Genomic DNA, 19727 nt, shown 5'->3' with positions numbered 1-19727 from the left:
AAGATCATGCCACCATATGAGCAGTCACATCACCGATATAAACATTAGTAGTTGCTAAATCCAATCGGTAAGGTCACATGGTGTTCCTTTTTAACCAAAATCTAATGAAATATAAAGTGTTTAAAATAATAGATAGTATCATCTGGAAGCATTACATATGTAATGTGGTAATTGATTAATGAAACTCTTATGTTGTTGGAAATTTGTTTTATTCCAAGCATGTTTTTAATTAAATGAACAAACGTTCACACTAAAGAATGAGCAAATAATAAGCTAAATAATGAGGTAAATGTGTTCTCTGTGCTCGCTCATTTCACTGTTACCCCCCAATCATGCAGTCTTGATTATTTCAACTGTTATCCACAGTGTCAAGTGGATAATGAGCTCCCTTATAAGTGCACACATGCACACAGAGAGAGAGAGGTTTTGATCTGTGTGTAGTGTATAAAATAGATTGTGAAATAAAAAACTGAATAAAGAATAGGGAGATTTTGATTATATGATCAAAATCTTTGTCTCTCACACACACACACAATGTTAGATGTGCAGGAGAGATGGCATGAGGTCGTTGCAGTGCAGGTCGAGGACAAAGCTGCACACTGGTGTCGGCTCTACTCTCCCGTTTGCTGCCCTGTGTTTGGTCTGTCTGGGGTCCTGGAGGCGGTGATGTGACCCATCGGTGGTTGCTGTGTCTGTATCGGGCCCCTGCCTGCTACGCCGGTGGCTGGTGGGATGATGGGGTTTTTGCACTATCTTTTACTGTTCTTTTGTATTGTGATTGTTGTGTTGGTATTGTGTAGGTTTTGTCATTGCTCTTTTCTTTCTATTGTCCGTGTTGTTCTAATTTTTGTATCCCCTTGTTTCTTCTGCAGTCCTGTGGGAATTTTTTTTTAAACTTTTTTGCATGTCACTTAGTTCTGTGTGTGTCCCATATGTATTTTTCAAAGTTTTGGTGTCTCCGGTATTGTTCTGCAGTGTAGAAAATACTGTAGTAATAGAAAAAAAAACTGATACAAATCACTGATACTGTATAAATCACTTAAGGATTTAATTTGCACTTTTGAAAATCTACCTATTCATTTGGTTCATTGCACATCTTGTGTTCATTGTTTGTGCACTGTTGTCTTTGTCTATTGTCTTTGTTTTGTTGTACTGTATAGCTTTTGTGTTGGTATAAACAAAATAGATTATGAAAAAAAAAACTGAAAAAAGAATATAAACCCCAAATATCCAAACTCGCTTTTAACAGAAGTCATCAAGGAATCACTGAACATTTTTGTGAAACAGTATTTTTTTTATTGAAAAACTGTCATGAAATATAAGAAGTACATTAAAAGGATGACTTAAAATCCAACAATCAAGACAATGATGGAATCAGTTTTCATGCTCTCATTATGTTAAAGAAGAGTATTGCTTATGGATCCTCTCAGAAATTAAAGTTCATATGAACAGAACTGGTAACTGGTGCCAATGTTCGGCTGTTACCAATGTTGCTGAAAGATTTTCTCTCATCGTTTAGTCTTTGTTTGCAGAAATATTTTTACAAGCCTTGAGACATATTGAAGCATTTAAGAATAATTCACCAATAAACAGTTTATTATAAAAAGAGGAAACACTGAAAGTAGATTGCACACAAGCATGGCAATTTTCCCATTTTTAAGTAAATATATAAAAGGTATAAGATTATATTCTGTGTAATAGCTGTTCCTAGTAGCAGGCTAATATATATCAGGAATTCTCAATAATGACTTCATTTCACTAAAACACACCTCACTGTGTAAAATCACTGTGGATTACAAAAAGCTAACACACAAATATCATTGTAAAATTCAGACTCTGCAGGATCTTGACTTTAGAAAGTGGGATGTATATGAACTTATTGAAAACTTGTTTAGTGCTTTTAGCAAGGATATCACAACTCACAGCAACTCTTTACAACCACGGTGAGCAGAAAAGCAGCTCAGCAATCAACAGCAGAAGACCACACTGGGTTCCACTCCTGCAGCCAAGAACAGGAATCTTCAAATCAAGAACAAGTTCCGATTACACTGGCAGGTGAGTGTATATTTTTATTGACCTCTCAAACCATCCATTTATTTATTTTAAACTGATTATATCATTGATATTATATCATCCGGAATTGTGTAACCTTAGCAGTTGATCAGCCTTCAGTATAATATAACTGTGTGAAAGTTTTTGTACAGTGCAGTTGGATTTCCTGTCACTGTGGGCTGCAGAGCACAGTAGTATAGTGCAGAGTCTGATACAGCAGCAGAGGAGATGAGCAGATCCACTTGGTTATTCTTTTCATCAGCTTCAGCAGAGAGATGTGGTGGGATTGAGTCACTTTTATGTCCACTTTGGGATATAAAAAGAAGGAACTCCAGTTTAGATTTTGTCTGTCCCATTGCAGGTAGTTTCCTGTATCACTTGATTTGTCGTTGCAGGACAGAGTAACATCACTGCCTTCATCTATAACTGTATGTGTGAAAAGTGGCTTTATTGAAGCTGCCATGGAGTCACCTGTCATGGAGAAGAGAGCATGCACATTCTCATTTTTCTTCCCACCACACAGAAGAATAAATCCCTAATTCAACACTTAATATTTCTGCAGTGACAAAAAAGGTCAAATTTAACTCACCACAGACACATGAATATAACAGTGAACATGATGAATGGTCTCAGCTGAGTGAAAGTATTCTTTCTGTACTATGATATGTTCACATCATAAAGGTTCATGAAGCTCCAGCCCACAGCACCACATGACAGTGTCACCATTGTTACTGACAGATTGTTGATTCTTACTGAAGCATCCTGGCTTTACATTCAGCCTCACATGGGGAACCTGTCTTCAACTCCGACTGTCAGCAGAATTCATGGAATTATGAAAAATTAATCATTCTAATCTGTAAAAATCTAATCAATACATTATTAAATGTTTAAATTCCCTGTTATATTTGTTTTATAAGTGGTTTTGCTGCATTAGGAGATTTGGGCTGATCTGAAATTGCTGTAAATAAGTATAAATCATGACAAATAATTTAGTATGACGAGTTATTATTATTATTACAATGTGATTGATTTATTTACTTTGTAATAATGAAGCCTGTTATTTCATTGAGGTGAGGAACAAACCAGCTGCTGCTCTTGGTAATATTATGAAAGATGTCTCCAAGCCATTAGGCCTTAAGAGGTGTGATGCATTTTGTGTGTGAAGTTTGCTGGATTGAGTGAAGGTTGCACAGAGAGAGAGAAAGAAACTGGGCGTTTTATTTATTTGTGTTTCTTATTTCCTCCTTCAATCCTCATTGGGGCCTTTGACAGACCTGAAGGGAGAAAGATCATGTCTCACGTTCTGATCTAAAAATATTGGGACCTGAGAGAAGTGGTGCTTGTGAGTTCTTGCTGCTGAGGAAGGAGAAGTTTCTTCAAAACATGTTACACTTAAGTCTCTATCATCGAGCCTTTGACACCAACAAAAATACTTCAATTAAAGCTCTAAAGGATTCTTATAATGCTGTAAATATTTGTAAGTTCCTGGTTACATAGCACTAGGAAACTCAGGACAAGAACTCCATGAGATGTACATGGAAAAAGCATGAGGTTGAGAAAATTACAAGTTAAAAAAGACAAGAAGACAGAGTCATCTATATCCCTCACCCTATATACCAACTATATACCAAGTTTCAAGATATTATTTGTCACATTTTTCAAGTTCTGCTGCAGGAAACCAACCCTACCTCTTTATACTGACCTCAGCAGCCCATGGCATAAGCCCACCAGACCTTTGGTCCAGGTGAGCTAAAAATTAAAATTTCTCACATTTCTTCGTCTCAAAAGGCACATATACATTACTTAATCAACACATAAAGAAAAGAAAGAAAGCACAACTTTATTCATCATACACTTGTGAAATTTCCTCTCTGCATTTAACCCATCTGAAGCAGTGAACCCACACACATACCTAGAGCAGTGGGCAGCCATGCTAACAGCACCCGGGGAGCAGTTGGGAGTGAGGTGCCTTGCTCAAGGCCATCCCATATTAACCTAATCGCATGTCTTTGAACTGTGGGGGAACCCAGAGCACCCAGACACAGGGAGAGCATGCAAACTCCATACAGAAAGGCCCCCTCTGGCTGCAAACCCAGAACCTTCTTGCTGTGAGGCAACCATGCTAACCACTTATACCACCATGCCACCCAAAATTATGCCTACTCAGGTAGCTTTTTTTTTTTTTCTTGCCATGACCCGGATTCAAACCAGGGTTGCTGCGGCCACAATGCAGAGTACTAACCACTATACGATCATGGCAAACTACTCAGAGATGTACACAGATTAACTTTCAAGACCATACCATTCATAGTTTCCAAGTTCTGCTCTGGAAACAAAACCTCAGACTAACCTGAGAGACAGTCTGAAATTGTTTCTATGGAAACATGAAAAATTTAAATTTCTCAAATTTCTTAGTATGAAAAGGCACATCTGCATCACCTTGTTAATATGTATACCAAGTTTCAAATCCGTATCATGAATAGTTTTGGATATATGCTCCGGAAACAAACATTGCTCTTAGAAACTAAGTCAAAATCTATTTTTTATGTAAAAATTTGAAAAATACTTGAGAAAGTAGCCAGAATGTACAGTCCATTGACACACTGCATTATTTAAAATGTGTCCTTTTTTTGTGAGGCAAATAGTAATTATGATTATAAAATAAATTCATTGAAAGATGTGTAAAATACTTTTATATAACAATAAATTGCTTAACAATTGTTGTAATAATAATTATAATTGTTAATTAATACTTAATTAAAATTATAATTATTATTACAACAATTGTTAAGCAATTTATTGTTATATAAAAGTACTTTGCACATTTTTCAATGAATTTATTTTATAATCATGATTTATTTCTTTAATATACATGTATTTATCAAAAGTGAGGTGATGTTGGGTGCGGGAGGTTTTTGCATGACCCAATAAAAATAACTTCAAAAAAGTAATATATGAGTAAAAGTTCACCAAATGCAACATCGGGAAAGTAGAAATTTTGAAAACACTTTCACAGTCATAACCCCAGTGCAGGGTCTTCAAGGTTCTGCTGTGGCCCCAAGCTTCAGCAGCTGTGAAAGAGTTAAGGCTCCATGGCTCAGTGTTGCGAGCACTGATCTAGTAAACCTGGGATTGTGAGTTCAATACTCACTGGGAGGAATGCTTTGAAGGTGGAAGGATGATCTAGGTAAAAGAGGGGATATTGAGAACACTGACACTGGAAAGTGCTGCTTATGACTTCTCATCACCTGAAGACCACTTTCTGTTGCTCAGAAGGGCCTCATATGGACAGTTTGGAGATTGCTGAGGGTCTGAAGTTGTCTTTGGTGTGTAATTTCTGCAAAGCACTTTGCCCTCAAGTCTCCATCAATGCCCAATGTCAGGTGGTATTTGGAGGCTACTTTGCAAAATTTACTAAGTCTTGCTTTTGGTAATAATATACAAGTTCAGATATGAATTCATAAATCTGGGCTTGTTGTAATGTTTGTAGGCTGCTGTTTCATAGTTAATTATGCAGTGGAACTTTGCGCATAAAAAGAGCCCTGAAACCACATATAGGAAATTGGTATAAAAGTATTACATAATTAATATGCAATTATTATATCCATAATAGGTGTTATTTGTGGCACGCAACCTTTTTACTCAGGTCAAAAGCAGGGTTCATACATTAGATACCCATTTAACCCTAAAAGGACCTAAACTACTGAGTGGGATCAGTTAGAACCTCAGAGGTGGTGTGCTGCTCAGTCTATTCAACTGACATAACTTTCTGCTTTTCGGAGTTTGTTACTCTATAGATTCTTTATCTAAAAGTATGTTTGTTTCAAGATTGATGAAAAAAAGTGTTTAACAAGGTGACTGATTTTCTGTTGGGGTCCCATAACTGTGAGATTTGTTGCAAAAAATATTTCAGCAAGTTAGTCGCTTTGTTGTGTGTCTATCTTTGCCTGTCTGTACGTTTGCATGCTTGTGTTAGATGTCTGCCATAATTAAGAATATAACTCTTTCTTACAAATTGTAGATAACTAGTGAACCTGTTAGTTATAGAGTTACTGAAATGTCTGATGCTTATCTGTCCATGCACTCTCCATACAGAACAACAGACAGTCCAGCAGATACAGAGGAAACTGACATTGTCTAGTTGTGAAAGTGACATTGTTCCCTGTAGAACAGGATAAAGCGGCTAGAGATAATGAGATGAGAATAACTGCTTTTATCTTCATATTTTGTGTTTGAATCCTTAGGCAAAGTGTTACTTCTTGATGTAGTTTGCACATAAAAAAAACTGTGAGCAGCTTAGTAATAAATGTATCACAGAAATTTCTAAAATGAGAGATTGTGAGCTGAGTTCTGGAATGTAGATAAGCTATAAATATTCTCAAGTTCTGTAGCAATAGTGTAAAATATTTTAAAATCCGTAATGTGAGTGATGAGGTACGAACGTCCCAGCAGGCATTGAGCTTGGTGAGCCCTCATGGATGTGCCTGCAGCTGGATTGGTGCGAACACTGCGAGTTCATCAGGAAGTGGTGGAACCCAGAGCCTGGATTGCCATGGCCCATTACAGATGCTTGGGAGGGTTCGGATGTCCGGTCACAATCCGTCACATTCTGTGAGCCATTACCATGATGGTTGCGAAGAGTTTCCTCAACCAAGACTGAATCTAAAGACAGTTCAAAAAAAAAAAAAAAAAACATCCACTTCCTTCCCAATGTGAGTTTCGAATTTTTGAATGAAAGACTGGGGTGAATAATCACTCCGAGGTCTTTTACTGCTACACGTGAAGAAACAGAAAGGCCATCCAGAGTTACTGTGGAATCAGAAAACTTACTTCGAGCTGCATGTGGTCCCAGGACAAGTACTTCCGTTTTGTCAGAGTTAAGCAGAAGCAAATTAATAAGCGTCCAGTGTCTAATGTCCTTTACACATTCCTCAATTCAGGTGCAGAAAAAGGAAGCCAAACCAATTTTTCATTTATTTGCCAACTTTACAGTGTATTCGAGCACATCACACACAGCAAGGCAGGGATTTTCTGACGTCACTTTCATTAGACTCGCACTCCAGCAACATCCCTGATACCCCAGTCCAGATCGACCATTTAAGGTAAAGCCTGGGCTCGTCCGGGAGTTGAAGCCGGGACCTCTCGCACCCTAAGCGAGAATCATACCCCTAGACCAACGAGCCAAACCGTCTAAAGCAACGGATAAATTAGGAAAAAAAATCCGTCCGCTTCTTTCTCCGCGGCAAAAGGTTCGATGTCATCCTAATCCAAAGAGCCAACGATTGAGGACGAGTTTGAAGAGCTTTCATGTCTTTTTCAAAAGACTCGGTATCAAGAACGCACGCCACTGCAGAGAATAGGATACAGTCCGTGTGGAAACAAAAGAACGGACTGGCGCAAACGATGTCACGCGTGCAGCGCCGCCGACCTGTAAATCGCAGCGAACTAATAATGGCGGCCGAGCTTTGAGTGATTTTTGGAAGAGAATTCAGATGCAAAAAAGCAGTTTTCAAAATCATTTTTTGATTTATCCGGCAACTTTACAGCGTATTTGAGCACATCACACCTTCTGATGTAACTTTCATGAGATGAGCACTTGAAGAGCAATTCAGCCAAGTGAAATCCCTGATACCCCGGTCCAGATCGACCATTTAAGGAAAAACTTGGGCTTGTCCAGGAGTTGAACCCGGGACCTCTCGCACCCAAAGCAAAAATCATACCCCTAGACCAACAAGCCAACCTACAGCTCACTCAAAAAAAAAAAAAAAAAAAATCCACTTCCTTCCCAATGTGAGTTTCGAATGAAAGACTGGGGTGAATAATCACTCCGAGGTCTTTTACTGCTACACGTGAAGAAACAGAAAGGCCATCCAGAGTTACTGTGGAATCAGAAAACTTACTTCGAGCTGCATGTGGTCCCAGGACAAGTACTTCCGTTTTGTCAGAGTTAAGCAGAAGCAAATTAATAAGCGTCCAGTGTCTAATGTCCTTTACACATTCCTCAATTCAGGTGCAGAAAAAGGAAGCCAAACCAATTTTTCATTTATTTGCCAACTTTACAGTGTATTCGAGCACATCACACACAGCAAGGCAGGGATTTTCTGACGTCACTTTCATTAGACTCGCACTCCAGCAACATCCCTGATACCCCAGTCCAGATCGACCATTTAAGGTAAAGCCTGGGCTCGTCCGGGAGTTGAAGCCGGGACCTCTCGCACCCTAAGCGAGAATCATACCCCTAGACCAACGAGCCAAACCGTCTATAGCAAAGGATAAATTAGGAAAAAAAATCCGTCCGCTTCTTTCTCCGCGGCAAAAGGTTCGATGTCATCCTAATCCAAAGAGCCAACGATTGAGGACGAGTTTGAAGAGCTTTCGTGTCTTTTTCAAAAGACTCGGTATCAAGAACGCACGCCACTGCAGAGAATAGGACACAGTCCGTGTGGAAACAAAAGAACGGACTGGCGCAAACGATGTCACGCGTGCAGCGCCGCCGACCTGTAAATCGCAGCGAACTAATAATGGCGGCCGAGCTTTGAGTGATTTTTGGAAGAGAATTCAGATGCAAAAAAGCAGTTTTCAAAATCATTTTTTGATTTATCCGGCAACTTTACAGCGTATTTGAGCACGTCACACCTTCTGATGTAACTTTCATGAGATGAGCACTTGAAGAGCAATTCAGCCAAGTGAAATCCCTGATACCCCGGTCCAGATCGACCATTTAAGGATTTAAGGTAAAACTTGGGCTTGTCCGGGAGTTGAACCCGGGACCTCTCGCACCCAAAGCGAGAATCATACCCCTAGACCAACAAGCCAACCTACAGCTCGCTCAAAAAAAAAAAAAAAAAAAAAAAAAAAAAAAAATCCACTTCCTTCCCAATGTGAGTTTCGAATGAAAGACTGGGGTGAATAATCACTCCGAGGTCTTTTACTGCTACACGTGAAGAAACAGAAAGGCCATCCAGAGTTACTGTGGAATCAGAAAACTTACTTCGAGCTGCATGTGGTCCCAGGACAAGTACTTCCGTTTTGTCAGAGTTAAGCAGAAGCAAATTAATAAGCGTCCAGTGTCTAATGTCCTTTACACATTCCTCAATTCAGGTGCAGAAAAAGGAAGCCAAACCAATTTTTCATTTATTTGCCAACTTTACAGTGTATTCGAGCACATCACACACAGCAAGGCAGGGATTTCCTGACGTCACTTTCATTAGACTCGCACTCCAGCAACATCCCTGATACCCCAGTCCAGATCGACCATTTAAGGTAAAGCCTGGGCTCGTCCGGGAGTTGAACGCGGGACCTCTCGCACCCTAAGCGAGAATCGTACCCCTAGACCAACGAGCCAAACCGTCTATAGCAAAGGATAAATTAGGAAAAAAAATCCGTCCGCTTCTTTCTCCGCGGCAAAAGGTTCGATGTCATCCTAATCCAAAGAGCCAACGATTGAGGACGAGTTTGAAGAGCTTTCGTGTCTTTTTCAAAAGACTCGGTATCAAGAACGCACGCCACTGCAGAGAATAGGATACAGTCCGTGTGGAAACAAAAGAACGGACTGGCGCAAACGATGTCACGCGTGCAGCGCCGCCGACCTGTAAATCGCAGCGAACTAATAATGGCGGCCGAGCTTTGAGTGATTTTTGGAAGAGAATTCAGATGCAAAAAAGCAGTTTTCAAAATCATTTTTTGATTTATCCGGCAACTTTACAGCGTATTTGAGCACGTCACACCTTCTGATGTAACTTTCATGAGATGAGCACTTGAAGAGCAATTCAGCCAAGTGAAATCCCTGATACCCCGGTCCAGATCGACCATTTAAGGATTTAAGGTAAAACTTGGGCTTGCCCGGGAGTTGAACCCGGGACCTCTCGCACCCAAAGCGAGAATCATACCCCTAGACCAACAAGCCAACCTACAGCTCAACAACAAGCAAAGCAAAAAAAAAAAAAAAAAATCCGCTTCCTTCCCAATGTGAGTTTCGAATGAAAGACTGGGGTGAATAATCACTCCGAGGTCTTTTACTGCTACACGTGAAGAAACAGAAAGGCCATCCAGAGTTACTGTGGAATCAGAAAACTTACTTCGAGCTGCATGTGGTCCCAGGACAAGTACTTCCGTTTTGTCAGAGTTAAGCAGAAGCAAATTAATAAGCGTCCAGTGTCTAATGTCCTTTACACATTCCTCAATTCAGGTGCAGAAAAAGGAAGCCAAACCAATTTTTCATTTATTTGCCAACTTTACAGTGTATTCGAGCACATCACACACAGCAAGGCAGGGATTTCCTGACGTCACTTTCATTAGACTCGCACTCCAGCAACATCCCTGATACCCCAGTCCAGATCGACCATTTAAGGTAAAGCCTGGGCTCGTCCGGGAGTTGAACCCGGGACCTCTCGCACTCTAAGCGAGAATCATACCCCTAGACCAACGAGCCAAACCGTCTAAAGCAAAGGATAAATTAGGAAAAAAAATCCGTCCGCTTCTTTCTCCGTGGCAAAAGGTTCGATGTCATCCTAATCCAAAGAGCCAACGATTGAGGACGAGTTTGAAGAGCTTTCGTGTCTTTTTCAAAAGACTCGGTATCAAGAACGCACGCCACTGCAGAGAATAGGATACAGTCCGTGTGGAAACAAAAGAACGGACTGGCGCAAACGATGTCACGCGTGCAGCGCCGCCGACCTGTAAATCGCTGCGAACTAATAATGGCGGCCGAGCTTTGAGTGATTTTTGGAAGAGAATTCAGATGCAAAAAAGCAGTTTTCCAAACCATTTTTTGATTTATCCGGCAACTTTACAGCGTATTTGAGCACGTCACACCTTCTGATGTAACTTTCATGAGATGAGCACTTGAAGAGCAATTCAGCCAAGTGAAATCCCTGATACCCCGGTCCAGATCGACCATTTAAGGATTTAAGGTAAAACTTGGGCTTGTCCGGGAGTTGAACCCAGGACCTCTCGCACCCAAAGCGAGAATCATACCCCTAGACCAACAAGCCAACCTACAGCTCACTTAAAAAAAAAAACCATCCACTTCCTTCCCAATGCGAGTTTCGAATTTTCGAATGAAAGGCTGGGGTGAATAATCACTCCGAGGTCTTTTACTGCTACACGTGAAGAAACAGAAAGGCCATCCAGAGTTACTGTGGAATCAGAAAACTTACTTCGAGCTGCATGTGGTCCCAGGACAAGTACTTCCGTTTTGTCAGAGTTAAGCAGAAGCAAATTAATAAGCATCCAGTGTCTAATGTCCTTTACACATTCCTCAATTCAGGTGCAGAAAAAGGAAGCCAAACCAATTTTTCATTTATTTGCCAACTTTACAGTGTATTCGAGCACATCACACACGACGAGGCAGGGATTTTCTGATGTCACTTTCATTAGACTCGCACTTTAAGAAAGACGCACTCCAGCGACATCCCTGATACCCCAGTCCAGATCGACCATTTAAGGTAAAGCCTGGGCTCGTCCGGGAGTTGAACCCGGGACCTCTCGCACCCTAAGCGAGAATCATACCCCTAGACCAACGAGCCAACCTACACGTCTTCTTCTTCTTCTTCAAAAAAAAAAAAAAAAAAAAAAAAAAAAACCTATCCATTTCTTTCCCAATGTGCAAAATTCACAGCTGTAATGCAGCCCCGGCTGTGTCATATATAATCACATACAGACCCAGTCTACCATCGAAACAATATCAGCAGCCGTTCACCAATGAAAATACTTTCTGGAGAAAACAAATAGTGTTAGTTTAAAGTTTAGAGGCATCTATGATCTAATAATGATTCTCTCAATTTTATAAAATTAAACTTTGCCTTAGGATGTAGCACAAGCGAATATTTTTGCCTCGAGCCCCAGGAAAAAGTTGTCAATAATTATTTAGGTTTTCAGTCCAGTGATCAGAATATTTTTAAAGAAATATTGCTGCTGGCTCATCCAAGTTTAATACTTCATTGAAATGTGCTTTGAGTTGTTTATTTGTATGTTGGTCACATTTGGCTTGTGTTTCTAAACTTATACTTTTGTAATGTCAGGGTTCAAAGCTCACACAGCTGCAGTCACGTGACCGCACCTTCTGATATGACTTAGTGTTCCGACTGATTCACAACAAAGGAAGGAGGACAAGAACAGAGACTGAAGATCTTAATTCATTTACTTAAAGACAATAGAAATATTTACTAAATGAATGTATGGTGTGAGTAAGGCAATTAATCAGTAGTGTTAGACAGTGCAAGCATGTGATGATAGTGGAGTGAAGAGCTGTAACATGAAAGAAAAAACAAATATAAAACAAAGCCATAACAAATAACCAAACCCAAGCCAGCAGGTGATGAGCTCCAAGCCCCCGCCATTTCCCAAAGGCTCCTCCTTTTAAAGGAGATCCCAGGTGTTTCCGTAATGAGCTCCTCAGCCACAACTCCAAGCATCACAGCGGCAGCGCTGAGAGTCTCCCAGCCTCCAATCCAGTGTCACTAACCTGATCCAGTGTTCAGTGCAGCTCAGGTTTCTCTGCACTGACCGCAAATCTTTCACCTTTTACTAAACATTTCCGGGGAGAGGGATGTTAATGAGCTCAGCTTATTTTTGCAGGCTTTGCTCTGGTAGAGCTGGACATGTTTCATGGTCAAATGTTAGAAATATCGAACCTTTTGCATGGAACCCCCCCAACACACACACACACACACACACCAAGCCGATGTCTCTCTTCAAAAGGATCCAGCTGTTGGGGGCGGAGTCTAGCTGTGTTTACCTTTCTGGAGTTTAATATTTGGAAGTGGTTTATTTAAAGCTGTTCACTACAAAATTTTATCGCTTCTCGGCCTTTTGGCTAAGATCAAGTGTAATATCTGTTCTTATCAGTTTAATATCTGATATGTTCTCTAAATGAGGATGATATATTAAGCAGGTTTTTAGAACAGGGAGCTGGAATAAGGGTTTGCTTTTTCTACTCCATGCATCAACTTGGTATTGCAGTATTTCCAGGAATAGTGCCCTTGTTTAAAAAAAAAAAAAAGGTAAACTTTTTTTTCTTAAATAGGTTAGTTTAATGTTTGTGTTTTTTTTGTAAAAGTAGATGATAGCAGAGCTACTGTAGAACTGGGGCTTGCTTTTTCTATTCCATGTATCTGCGTGATATTATAGTAGTCCTAGAAAGTTATTTTGTTCAGAAAGTAAAAAAAAAAAAATATTTTTTTGTCTGGTCTCCTGTTTTCTGGTTTTCTCCATGTTTAACAAGCAACTGGACTGTTAGTCTGCAGTAATACTTTTTCATGAGACAGATCACATAACATCTACCTTCTGCTTTCTTTCTTTTTATTTACTTACTGGCTTATTTATTTCTCTGCCTGTTTGCAATGGCTAAGAAAGCTGTAAAGATGCAAGAGATTGGCCCAGGCCACCTTACCCTGGACCAACTTTCTGGACTTCCAGTAGTGTTTTCACCAACATCACCAAGCATGAAAGTTCTAGATGTTTACCATATTAGAGGTTTTGATTTCTGTAAACAGTGTTTCTATTTCACTCAAGAAAAAAAAAAATCACAATTTTTTGTAATGGTATTGGTTAAAGAAGCTTGCAATAAGAAGACAGAAGCTGCTAGAAAGTATGTAGAAAGCCCAGAGCCCAGTGTAAGAGCCTACTATCTGGGGAAACTGCAGTTAATCAACAGCCTGGAACCATATGAAATGGGAAAGAAACCGAGTGAAAACAATGTGTTACTGCCGGCTGTAACATACCCAAACATCAACTATTTTGTTTTGGTTTTTTTTGCCAAGTCATACACTGCTGAGGATCTGAAGTGTTTCAAGGGACTAGAAGCCTAGAACCAGATGTGCTGTGACTGAGTCAGGGAATGAAAAGCACAGAAATTTGGTGACAAATGTCTGGTGAAAGCAAAGGTGTGTACTGTGTACATTACATGTACAGTGATATACTGTAGATCATGTGTGCACATCCCCTGTGGGCCTACCTCAGCTGACAGCAGATGGCTGATTGTGATTTTTAACTTTAGCTTACTCTCAAGAGAACATACAGAAGCACCATCACGGCTAGACAGGAGAAATATGGTGTTATGTTTAATTTTAAGACATAGATCAAAACTTAAAAAAAATAACCCTCATACCTGATACAAAGTGAACTGAACACACTCTTATGTTGTGCGGATTTTTGTCGGTCAGATCCTGGTTTAGTTTGGCAAGCCAGAGACGACGACACTCCTCTGACAATTTTCTGTTTTCCTCCCCCTGATTTTCGATTATTTTAGGTAATCGGTGGAAGTGCAGATGTTTCTCGCAATCTGAGCAATTGTGGCAACCCAAAACTGTGCAGTAATTCACCATTATTTGGTTTGTTTATCGAAACATTCAGAAAGATTGCTTTGCTGTTGATGTGTCCAATGCCTCCAATATGGCCGACTTCCGGTTTGATGACGTCATGTGAAAACACTCTATACAGTTTCACTAGCCTGATCCAGTGTTAAGTGTAGCTCAGGTTTCTCTTCATTGATGCATAAATCTTTCGCCTTTTACTAAAGATTTCTGTGGAGAAGAATGTTAATGAGATCAACTTATTTTTGCAGGCTTTGCTCTGATAGAGCTGTAAATTTTTGGTGGTCAAATGTTAGAAATATCAAGCTTTTTGCATGGACACCCCCCCAAGCCCCTTTCACCATAATTTTTTTTTTATATGACTTTGATCTATAGCTGTCAAAGGCCTCTGCCTTAAAACCAGTTACCACTGTGACGTCACGCGCTCAGGGCTGGCTGGCTCAGCAGGGCAGCTCAAATGCCAACTTTGTGGTCAATTTTAACTCTCAAAAAATATATATTTTTATTCCCATTTATGCAGCAAACAAGAGTCAAGGACGGAGATATTATCCACTCAGAAATGTATTTAAAAATAAAGGTTCTGTGTATCTCATTTAAGCATGTTAGAGGGGTTTTTTTTTTTGTTTTGTTTTTTAACATGAAAACATCTACAGAAGTAAAGTTGTGCAATCTGAAACAGTGCAGGAAGTTTTAAGTTTTTTAGACAAAAAAAAATACACAGTCATGGTGTATTAGTCAAGGATTTTACTATTTTAGAATTGCAAAACTGTCTTCAAGGTTTTAAACAAGGAAAGTCTCCAGGAGCGGTTGGACTCCCTCTGGAATTTTATCAAACCATTTGGGATGTTTTAGCAAATGACATTTTGACTGATTTTAAAGAATTTGAAAGATTGGCTCAACTTCCAGACAGTTTTAGGATAGGGATAGTTGCTTTACTGCGCAAAAAAAGGTGACAAGACAGACTTGAGGAACTGGAGACCTATCATCCTTTTAAATTTTGATTGTAAGCTTTTTAGCAAACTATCACGATGTATGTCAACAGTTTTAGAAGACGTGATCCACCCGGATCAAGCCTGTGCCATCCTCCTGAGGAAGATCACGGACAGCTGAGTGCTTGTTCGAGACGCCATCTGTTTTGCGAGGGACAGAAACTTTTGGCTGTTAGTTATAAATTTAGACTTTGAGAAAGCCTTTGATCAGGTCTCACATCAGTATCTTTTTCAGGTACTGGAAAAGGCGGGTTTTCCAGGGAGGTTTAAAGAGTGGGTGGGTCTGCTGTATCAAGATATTTGCAACAGAATTTTGGTAAATGGGCACCTCACAAAAGTGATTGATGTTCGCTCTGGTGTCCACCAGGGGTGCCCATTATCTTCACTCCTGTTCATAGCCTGTATTGATCTGCTGGCGCAGATCTTGAGAAAGGACAAAAAAGTTCTCTCCAAAGCCTGCCATACAGTCACAGTTTGCAACCACAAGCTTGCCATTTTATTCACCGACAATCCACAGAGAAGTTTTTCAATTGTTATTTGGAAGTGCTTAACCTGGAATAGAACAAAGGTTGTATTCAGTCACGTGACTTTTGCTTGCGAGTTTAATTCCAGTGAAGTGGTGGTCAGACAAACTGATTTGGCTGCTGGCATGTAAAGAGTTAGTGAAACTGTCTCCGATTCTTGCTTTTTGTAGGCATCTTTGTGGTGATTGCTAAGATGCTACAAGTTTTAATATTGGGTGTAAACAAACCATAGTTGCTGGATTCTCAATCTTCTCTGCCCTTCTCATTCAGTAAACAATAAGGGTTTTTTTATTATTATTTTTATTCTCATCTCATTATCTCTAGCCACTTTATCCTGTTCTACAGGGTCGCAGGCAAGCTGGATCCTATCCCAGCTGACTATAGACAAAAGGCGGAGTACACCCTGGACAAGTCACCAGGTCATCACAGGGCTGACACATATGCCGCTTTTCCACTACAAACGCGGCTGAGCCGTGCCGTGCTGAGTCGAGCTGAGTCAAGCTGAGTGGGGCTGTTGGGGTTGCATTTCGACTACAACCGTGCTGAACCATGCTGGCTGGAAGTGGGTGGACACATTGGGTGGAGTTAGCGAAAGTGGGTGGACGTCAGGTGATGTCGTTAAGCAGCGCAAACAGTGACATCAGTGACAGTGGCGGAACAAGTCAGAACCGGGCCGGGGGCGGGGCAAATGACCGGGCCCTTTATTAAAGCTTATCATAACATCATTTTAGGCTACAAAATGTCCGCAACTGCGGTGTTTACCAATTTCAACACTACCGGGTGCAACTATGTTATTTAGTACATCAAATCCTTCAAACGAACATGTAACTCAGAAACAAAAAACATTAGGATACTGTACATGGCTCATAATAAAACATCAATAGCCTATACTGCGCACATTATTTGAAGGGCATACGAATGAGCGCTCAGAGGTTGCAACGGTGACAGAAAGAGTCAGAAATAAAAGGAGGGCGGTGCAAACCTCACTGAATGCACTGTGTTTACCAATTTCAGCACTACGGGGTGCAACTATGTTATTTTGTACATTAAGTCCTTCAAACGAACATGTAACTCAAACAAAAAAACATTAGGCGACATACTGTACATGGCTCATAATAAAACATCAATAGCCTACTGCGCGCATTATTTGAAGGGCATACAACGAGCCTTGCGCTCCCCGAACTCGTCCACGATGCTCTGTATGTCACTGATTCAGTGATCTTTTAAGCGGTAGTCTCACAACCCGAATAGTAAACAATAAACATGGAGGACATGGAGTCGTTCGTGTTGCTGGTCTTGGTGCTGTGGCTTGTTGTCACTGACAACGCCAACAGATACTGGCAAGAGCGTATAGATGAGGCGAGGCGCATAAGGCTTCAGAAATTCTCGTAATTTATAATTATTATTCTTCCGGGTTTGCGGTGTTTACAGATCCCAGCGTGCTCGCGGGGCGTGTGTGGGCATGTGAGGACACTCCTCCTCACCAATCAGTGCACAGGGGAGTGTCTGCTCACGCCCCAGCCCCACTCGGCACGGCTTGGCTCGCTTCAGTCCCACTCCAAAACGGTGTGAGTTTTGGGGGCTAAGCAGGGCTGAAACGAGCTGAGTCGTGCTGGTTTTTGGTAGTCGAAACGCGAGCCGTGTCAGGCTGAAGTGAGCTGAAAAAGGGTAGTGGAAAAGGGCCAATAGATACAGACAACCATTCACACTCACATTCACACCTACGGTCAATTTAGAGTCACCAGTTAACCTAACCTGCATGTCTTTGGACTGTGGGGGAATCCGGAGCACCCAGAGGAAACCCATGCAGACACGGGGAGAACATGTAAACTCCACACAGAAAGGCCCTCACCGGCCACGGGGCTCGAACCCGGACCTTCTTGCTGCGAGGCGACAGCGCTAACCACTACGTCATTGCGCCAATCATTTTGAGTAATTTTGCATGGATCAATAGATAAGTACTTGTTTAAGGCTCCATAGCTCAGTGGTTAGAGCACTGGCCTTATAAACCAGGGGTAGTGAGTTCAAGTCTCACTGGGGCCTTTGACCTACCTTCTGAAGGTAGAGAATTGTGACTGAGAAAAAGTGGTGCCTTATCATTTGTTGCTTGAGAGCTCTCACTCTTTCTTCTACTCAGTTCTCTATCAGTGAGTGAGTTGATATCAACAACAAGACTGCAGCTAAAACTCTAAAGGATTCTTATCATGCTGCACATATTTGTAAGTTCCTGGTTACACAATTACAATTTTGGACTATATAGCGCTTGGGAACTTGGGACAAGAAGTCTATGAGATATGCATGGAAAAAGCACGAGGTTGAGAAAATTACATTAAAAAAAGAACCAAAAACACTGGTTAGATTTTTTTGGTTGTAGTTCTCATCACCTGAAAACCACTGGCTGCTGCTCAGTGTGTTTAGCCAGAATGGACAGCCCACAGCCCACTCTATGATTGACACACCACATTATTTAAAATGTGTGTCCATTTTTTTGTGAGGCAAATAGTAAACAGAAGCTAACTGCAGCTAGGAACTAAAGTTGTGAGTGATGTTGTAGCAGATTCTGTGGGCTCTATAGAGGATTGGCACAGGGGCTTCAAGGTTCTGCTGTGGCTCCAATCTTCAGCAGTTGTGAAAGAGTCAAGGCTCAGTAGTAAGAGCACTGCTCTCATAAACTAGAGATTGTGAGTTTGATCCTTGCTGGGGCCTGTAAGGGACGCTTTGAATGTAGAAAGTTGTTCCAGACAAAAGAGGGGATATTGAGAAGGTGAGCAAGTGCTGCTCATGATTTCACATCACTTGAAGACCATTTTCTGCTGGTGAGAATGTCTCCATTTGGACAGTTTAAAGATCAGTGTGATTACTGTGGATGAGACTGAGGGATTGAAGGTGTCTTTGATGTGCAATTTCTGCAGAACTCTTTGCACTCAAGTCTCCATCAATGCACAGTTGATAACATCAACCATGTGATGATGGCTGGCGAGAAGATGTGTTTGGACAGCATGCAGTCTTCTTATCAGGGAAGTTCACTCTTTTTAATCAGTTGCCTTTTTTCTTTAGTTCTGAAAAAAAAAAATTACTGAAGTCTGGACCTCAGTGACCACATAGCTGGTGACGGACATGATTTTAGTACAGCCTAATTCCCAATAAAGCTGTTCTCATTTACATTGTTTTCTGTTTCGGTTATCAGGCAATGGAACGAGTATGAAATAGTGACTAAAACATGGCCCATTAAAACAACATGTTCACCAGCAGTCACATCCAAGCCATTTTCACGCTGCTGCTCTGCACTGAGAAAATTCCTATTTTATAACCTCAGTGTCATCTGACAAAATCACCATGCACATAATTTTAAAGAAAACAACCGTGCAGTGATAATTACTATATTTACATATAAAATGATTACTCAGAGAGAAAGTTTGAAGAGACAAGGTGTTTTCCTTATTTTTTCTCTCCCACAGTGCACAGCCTCTGTCTGCCTGGGAAACCAACCACAAGAAGGATGTTTCATTTTCAGTCAGGGATGATTCGGCCTCATCTGCCCTGTAGTGAATAAACCTTTTAATCCTCTGGAGACAAAGATATCGTCTATCGAAAGTAGCTAAGATTTGTCCAAAAACTCGCAAGATTTGTTGCTCGTTACTTTTTTTTTTTATTTAAAAAAGTCACTAAGTTGGCAATAACGCTTCGAGAACTGACTGTTCACTTGTTGCCTAATATTTCCCACTTCTTGACAGGCGCCATTGTAACGAGATAATCAATGTAATTCACTTCACCTGCCAGTGGTGTTAATGTTATGGCTGATCGGTGAATATAAATGTACTATGTATGTATGACTGAAGAGCAGATCG

The 19727-nt window shown here is 40.7% G+C and overlaps 11 non-coding genes across 11 annotated transcripts; 4 read left to right on the top strand and 7 right to left on the bottom strand.

Annotated features, from left to right (window-relative positions):
• Positions 1 to 7163: 7163 nt before the first annotated feature.
• On the bottom strand, positions 7164 to 7235 carry trnap-agg (transfer RNA proline (anticodon AGG)). Its single transcript has one exon. It is a non-coding gene; the product is annotated as a tRNA-Pro (tRNA).
• Positions 7236 to 8233: 998 nt separating this feature from the next.
• Positions 8234 to 8305, bottom strand: trnap-agg (transfer RNA proline (anticodon AGG)). Its single transcript has one exon. It is a non-coding gene; the product is annotated as a tRNA-Pro (tRNA).
• A 490-nt stretch (positions 8306 to 8795) lies between these two features.
• Positions 8796 to 8867, bottom strand: trnap-ugg (transfer RNA proline (anticodon UGG)). Its single transcript has one exon. It is a non-coding gene; the product is annotated as a tRNA-Pro (tRNA).
• A 1019-nt stretch (positions 8868 to 9886) lies between these two features.
• trnap-ugg (transfer RNA proline (anticodon UGG)) lies at positions 9887 to 9958 on the bottom strand. The gene has a single exon. It is a non-coding gene; the product is annotated as a tRNA-Pro (tRNA).
• Positions 9959 to 10411: 453 nt separating this feature from the next.
• Positions 10412 to 10483, bottom strand: trnas-aga (transfer RNA serine (anticodon AGA)). The gene has a single exon. It is a non-coding gene; the product is annotated as a tRNA-Ser (tRNA).
• A 490-nt stretch (positions 10484 to 10973) lies between these two features.
• trnap-ugg (transfer RNA proline (anticodon UGG)) lies at positions 10974 to 11045 on the bottom strand. Its single transcript has one exon. It is a non-coding gene; the product is annotated as a tRNA-Pro (tRNA).
• Positions 11046 to 11507: 462 nt separating this feature from the next.
• On the bottom strand, positions 11508 to 11579 carry trnap-agg (transfer RNA proline (anticodon AGG)). Its single transcript has one exon. It is a non-coding gene; the product is annotated as a tRNA-Pro (tRNA).
• A 956-nt stretch (positions 11580 to 12535) lies between these two features.
• Positions 12536 to 12649, top strand: LOC132896447 (U5 spliceosomal RNA). The gene has a single exon (XR_009656047.1). It is a non-coding gene; the product is annotated as a U5 spliceosomal RNA (small nuclear RNA).
• Positions 12650 to 12848: 199 nt separating this feature from the next.
• LOC132897165 (U2 spliceosomal RNA) lies at positions 12849 to 13039 on the top strand. Its single transcript, XR_009656257.1, has one exon. It is a non-coding gene; the product is annotated as a U2 spliceosomal RNA (small nuclear RNA).
• Positions 13040 to 14522: 1483 nt separating this feature from the next.
• LOC132895895 (U5 spliceosomal RNA) lies at positions 14523 to 14636 on the top strand. The gene has a single exon (XR_009655875.1). It is a non-coding gene; the product is annotated as a U5 spliceosomal RNA (small nuclear RNA).
• Positions 14637 to 17849: 3213 nt separating this feature from the next.
• On the top strand, positions 17850 to 17922 carry trnai-uau (transfer RNA isoleucine (anticodon UAU)). The gene has a single exon. It is a non-coding gene; the product is annotated as a tRNA-Ile (tRNA).
• The last annotated feature ends 1805 nt before the right edge of the window (positions 17923 to 19727 follow it).

The sequence above is a fragment of the Neoarius graeffei genome, chromosome 1, assembly GCF_027579695.1.
Source record: "Neoarius graeffei isolate fNeoGra1 chromosome 1, fNeoGra1.pri, whole genome shotgun sequence".
NCBI classification, from domain to species: domain Eukaryota; kingdom Metazoa; phylum Chordata; class Actinopteri; order Siluriformes; family Ariidae; genus Neoarius; species Neoarius graeffei.
Note: the sequence above shows the minus strand (reverse complement) of the source record. Positions and strands in the feature narration are given on the sequence as shown.